Source organism: Gymnoscopelus microlampas, assembly GCF_963454915.1.
Source record: "Gymnoscopelus microlampas genome assembly, chromosome: 19".
Classification (NCBI taxonomy): domain Eukaryota; kingdom Metazoa; phylum Chordata; class Actinopteri; order Myctophiformes; family Myctophidae; genus Gymnoscopelus; species Gymnoscopelus microlampas.
This window is the reverse complement of record NC_139956.1, coordinates 5,755,972-5,761,746: the sequence shown is the minus strand read 5'-3', so window position 1 is coordinate 5,761,746 and position 5,775 is coordinate 5,755,972.

Genomic DNA, 5,775 nt, shown 5'->3' with positions numbered 1-5,775 from the left:
TGAATGTGTAGCACAAACAGGTTCAGCTTGTGGTTGAACGTTGTACAGCTGGACTCTCACACTGACTACACCATCATTTCCCCTCCGTGTGGAAAAGCCTGGTGGTGGTGACACGAGGTTACAAGATAATCAGGGGTATTTATTTGGGATAGAGTATGGCAGAAAATGTGTATTTTAGTAAAATATCTCGACTTTCTCACTAGTTCCACACTCTCTCCACTTCCTCCAGACTCCAGTGAGCTCATATATTATAGTGAAACACTCTAATACTCTCTAGGATTACAAATAAGTCATGGCAAGACAGGTGAACTCATAATAAAGGGGAAACCTGAAAATTACACACGGATGACATCTGGTGGCCAATTCAGTGATGCCTTATTGCTGCTTTGTCATTTCTTGTCATCTACTTTTTTCTTATTTTTTGTTGTCCCCTCACTTCAGTTTCAGCTGGAGTTGCACCTGAAGTGTTCATGGAATTATTCATTGTGTGTTATTTCAGGAAACAAGATTAAGTTCCTACAGAAGTGAGAGCAAATACCAGTCAAATTGAATGATGAATGAATTCCATTCAGTATTGTGACCTCAGTGGACAGGACAGTGGTACAGTCGACTGGACCTTTGGTTTAACAGCTTTAACTGTTAGGGGACACGTGATCTCATGGACACACATGAACATGTAACCTATAGTTTAATACACTTGTCATTGGAAGCAAACAGGATTTTGCTCAAATTTGCTTCTGAGTTGCATTTCATCCTATCAAGTGTAGCCTATAGTTGATACTGTTAATGTAATTGTTGTACTTCGCACAACATTTTTTTAACAAGCATGATGCGTCTGCCATCATTTTGAAATATGAATTTCCCAGGGAATCAGTTTTTGAAATATAATCATTAGTCTAATTAGATACATAATAATGTCACATTCTGAGACATTATGGTTGAATGATGGACAAAACATGTTTTTCCCCAGATTCTTTGGTTATTTAGGGCTTGACTTCAATGTAAAAAAAAAAATCACAGCCTGTGTGAAGGAAGAGGTGCCTTTGGGGCGGGGCTTAACTCATTTCAGTTCGTCCCTATTGGTGGTCTGACTACTTAGTCCACTTAAACAACATCTATGACATTGTGTGCTATAAAACCTCTCCTACAGTAATTCATAGCTGTGTTATGTACATGGTCCAGATGAAAAAGCACAGAACACACAAGTTTCAAATTATACACACTTTTAAGCATTGGCTGTTGGTTTACATGGAATAGAAAAGCATATAGGTGTAGAGACCAAATTATAGGCCTATAATCTTGTATTGTAATTAAAATACACTAGAAGGTAGACTGACAGACAGACAACTTATGATGAAGAAAAGGTCAGCATTAAAAGGGGAAATGGAATATAGTAAATCTCTGTTCAACAACGGAACGGTCAACACCTCATGTGCTTTGACAGCAAAGCAACAGACATTATGCAAGCAGGCTACTGTATTCTGGAAGGAAAACAAGGAACCATTCATTAAAAACACTCTCAGACCTCTGAATAGGACCTCATAATAATCACTAGCTTTCCCTTTCCAAGCCTCACTGTGTCAATATTTCACAGTGAGAATTGAATGTACGTATTTGTTAAACTTGTGGAATTCTAAAAGCAAAACAAAAACAAACAATACTGTGAATGCAAAGTTGCATTAAATGAGATTCTGTTTCAGGTTATGTTTCACTTTGGACACAAGGGGGCAGAGTTCACCATTCGTTTGCTTATAGCCATGCAGGATTTTGCTGTCAATACAAATGAAACTATTTTTTTCTTGAGCAAATATCAGAGTAAAGGCAAAATGATTTTGTACAATATTTAGTTTGAGGACACTATCAACCCAACAGAGTAGTGTTTCATGAATCTCTTGGTTAAGGTCCACTGCTCTTGAAAAGGACTATGACATGAAAAGTACAGCTTATTAAATTAATGTTTTATTGGATAAACTTACGCTTGTTCAAGCTCACATTCGAACTATCAAAAATACTGTATTGTCGCTGTTAATGCGAAAACCTTTCTCTCCATATTTCAACTTTATATGATTTTTTCTTAAAATAAATAATGCCCTACTTTGTGACACTGTTGCACAAAGGTAGTGAAAATAACACATTTTATTAAACATAGCAAAAAATAAATCATATTTTTGTTTAATGACATGGCCAAAATAGGGACAGCAGAACTATTTGGAGCGTACACACATGAGAAGATGTAGTCACACAGGACTCCAGCTGATATTAGTATAGTTCCGACTGGAACTACAGTATACAGGAAACACTGTAGTCCAAGTAGTCTATAGGAGGAACTGAGGTTCACCCTGTGATGTCACAGAGTAAACATTCCAAATTCAAAATAAAATCATAGAAGCACTGCCAAATCATCTTTATTTTGTCCTCGACTTCATGAAAACAGGATTTGGGTTCAAAATCAGGGAAGTGGTCCTTTAAGTCTGTCTGTGATTTTCATAAATGTTTAACTGATGAAAAGCATTAAAGAGAGCTTGTGACTAAATAAACAAAACAAAATGATGCAGCAAATGTACTTAGGACTTCTATATTCAATATTATTTTTAACCACTTAAAAACTCCAGCTTCCGTATAGTGGTCACAGAAAATAGCAGATCGACAAGCTCACAACGCGTCGCGCTGCGGCGCGTTGTGAGCTTGTAGATCTGCTATTTTCAGCGAAAGCTTTACCCACAATAACCCAAAACAAAAAAAGACACTAGTATTGAGCCCTGAGGGACTCTGGTTACCCATATGGGGTTTAAGTGGTTAATAAACATGATAAGCGTCTGCCTTCATTTTGAAATATGTATTTCCCAGGGAATCAGTTTCTGAAATATAATCATTAGTCTACTGTGCATGCATAATATGTCACATTCTGAGATATTATGATTGAATGATGTTTTTAGAAAAACAATATTTTTTTCCCCCAGATGTTTTGGTTTTGTAGGTCTTGACTGATAAAAACAGGGTGCTCAGCATTCTTTTCTATAGGAGGCCAAACTGACTTTGCTTTGATAAAGTGAGTGAAGGGCCAAACATTGGATTTTTTAATTGAAACTTGAAACACATAGTGGTGAATTATGTTTAAAAAAAAAAATGTTTACAGCTGTGCTGTCTGTATCACTCACTTTATCAAACATATTCCCTATTTTGCACTATTTAAAACATAGAAAGTGGATAAAAGCAAACTCAGCATTATATTTACACTTATGTATAATATGTAATTATTATCATTGTGCAGGGAACAATGTAGCATAGTTTCTTTTACACACATATTTTTAATTGAAACTTGAAACACATAGTGGTGAATTATGTTAAAACATTTTTTTTTTACAGCTGTGCTGTCTGTATCACTCACTTTATCAAACATATTCCCTATTTTGCACGGCGTCTTATGACTTATCTTAATTTTTATTTTGAAAACCATTTTAAAATAGCGAAAATAGCTTCACTGCAGATCAGCTACCGTATTTTGTAACGTGCAGTTTTAACACTTTGCTAAATTACCCAATTTAAAGGCCTATAATCTTTCATTGTACAGTCTGTTACCAGTTCAATTATGATTATTTTTGGGGGTCACAGCCTGAACAGGTTGAGAACCACTGGGTTATAGATAAACAACAGCCTATTGACTGACTTAGTGACTATTAATTCTCCACTACATCTCAGAGGCAATTAAGGAGTATTTGAGTGATGGGATGTAGTTTTAAGACAGTCAAAGGGTCAATGCCCCCAGTACCTAGAACCCCAATGGAAACAAGACCGCAAGGACTTTTGTGGTGTTATCCTTTTAGACAAAGTGTTTGACTGTACTCGTGCTGTTCTTACATTTCTGTCCAATAAAATGTTAAAAAGGGTAAGTACTACAGTAAAGTAAAAATAACTCTGAATTGTAATTAAGTAGTACAATAACAGTACTTGAGTACACATACTTAGTTACTTTACACCACTGGTCTATTGTACTATTGAGGAAGTGATGTGAACTTGAAAACGTCTTCTATTTTGCTGAAGAAGTTCTAATAAACTGACTGAAGAAAAGAGACGGTTCATTAATTATTGTGCAACGGGAAAATAAGTAATAAATGATACAAAGTCCAGTTGTAATCCAAAGTTAATGAGTCATTAACCCATGATATGTCATGTCAATGATGTCATTCATTATGAATCTATGTGTGGAAGCCTCTGATGGAAAGTCATTACATGTATATAGAATGTATTGAAGATTACTGGCAACATTGTTTAAATGTACAATTAGTAAAACATAGAAAGTGGATAAAAGCAAACTCAGCATTATATTTACACTATGTATAATATTTAATTATTATCATTGTGCAGGAACAATGTAGCATAGACACAAGTTAGACTTTTACACACATATGTTTATAAATGATTAAATCGATTAACCGTTGACACACAATACCCTATTGACACATTGAGGAGTAAGACCTTACACCAGTGGTTCTCACACTTTTCAGGCCGCGACCTCCCAGAATAATACTATTTGAACTGGGGACCCCCCAACATAATGTTTGAACTGGGGACCCCCCAAAATAATGTTTGAACTGGGGACCCCCCAAAATAATGTTTGAACTGGGGACCCCCCAAAATAATATTTGAACTGGGGACCCCCCAAAATACTATTTGAACTGGGGACCCCCCAACATAATGTTTGAACTGGGGACCCCCCAACATAATGTTTGAACTGGGGACCCCCCACCCTGACAAGCACTTGGAATTGCAGGAGTAGAAGCATTACATTTAGTGTAACTTCATTAATATTGTGAAAATAGCAGATCTACAAGCTCACAACGCCTCGCGTTGCAAAGGGTTGTGAGCTTGTAGATCAGCTATTTTCACATTTTCTGTCTCTAAGTCAGGTAATATTTGGCCAATGTTTGAGCCCGCATTTTGAATTTTTTAGAGGTATTCAATAGGTATTAAAAGTCCTTACATTGTCACTTTAGAAATGTGCAGATACCCTGTATACACTATACATACTATATGTTGGTTTGTTTACTGTTGAGTGAGAAAACAATGTTGCACATTAAGCATAATATCATCATTTGGGGACCCCCTGGAGGTCCAGACCCACAGTTTGAGAACCACTACATTCAGTAGAACCAATCTACACAGACTGACAGAGGGCTCTGTAGTAATATCAACAAGATAACAGGGCATACTGTATAATGATTGTCTGCAGCAGGCTTATTAACCCATTAAGACCGGGAACACATCTGTCAGTGTCATTTTAAGATTTAATTAGCTATTTAAAAAAATAGCAGATCTACAAGCTCATAGCGCGGCACCGAGTGCCACGCTAAGAGCTTGTAGATCTGCTACTTTTTGAAAATGTGTGAACATTTGTGCAAATCTTTGAATATATATATTTTTTAATGCAAACATTTGTAACTCAAATCTCCTACCGGAAATAAACACAGTCATCAAATTATTGGCTTAGGAATGAGACAAAAACAAAAATAAATCCATGAATTCAAGGCTTCATGGGGTGTGTAATTGATAGAAAATAAGTCGTTTTTTGGGTGAACTATCCCTTTAAAACACACATATTCAAAGATTTGCACAAATCTTCCAAGATTTTTCGAAAAATAGCAGATATACGAGCTCATAGCGCGGCACCGAGTGCCGCGCTATGAGCTTGTAGATCTGCTATTTTTTGAATAGCCAAAGTATAAAACATGGCTAGAGTGGTTACACAGACTCGTTCCCGGTTTGAATGGGTTAAAG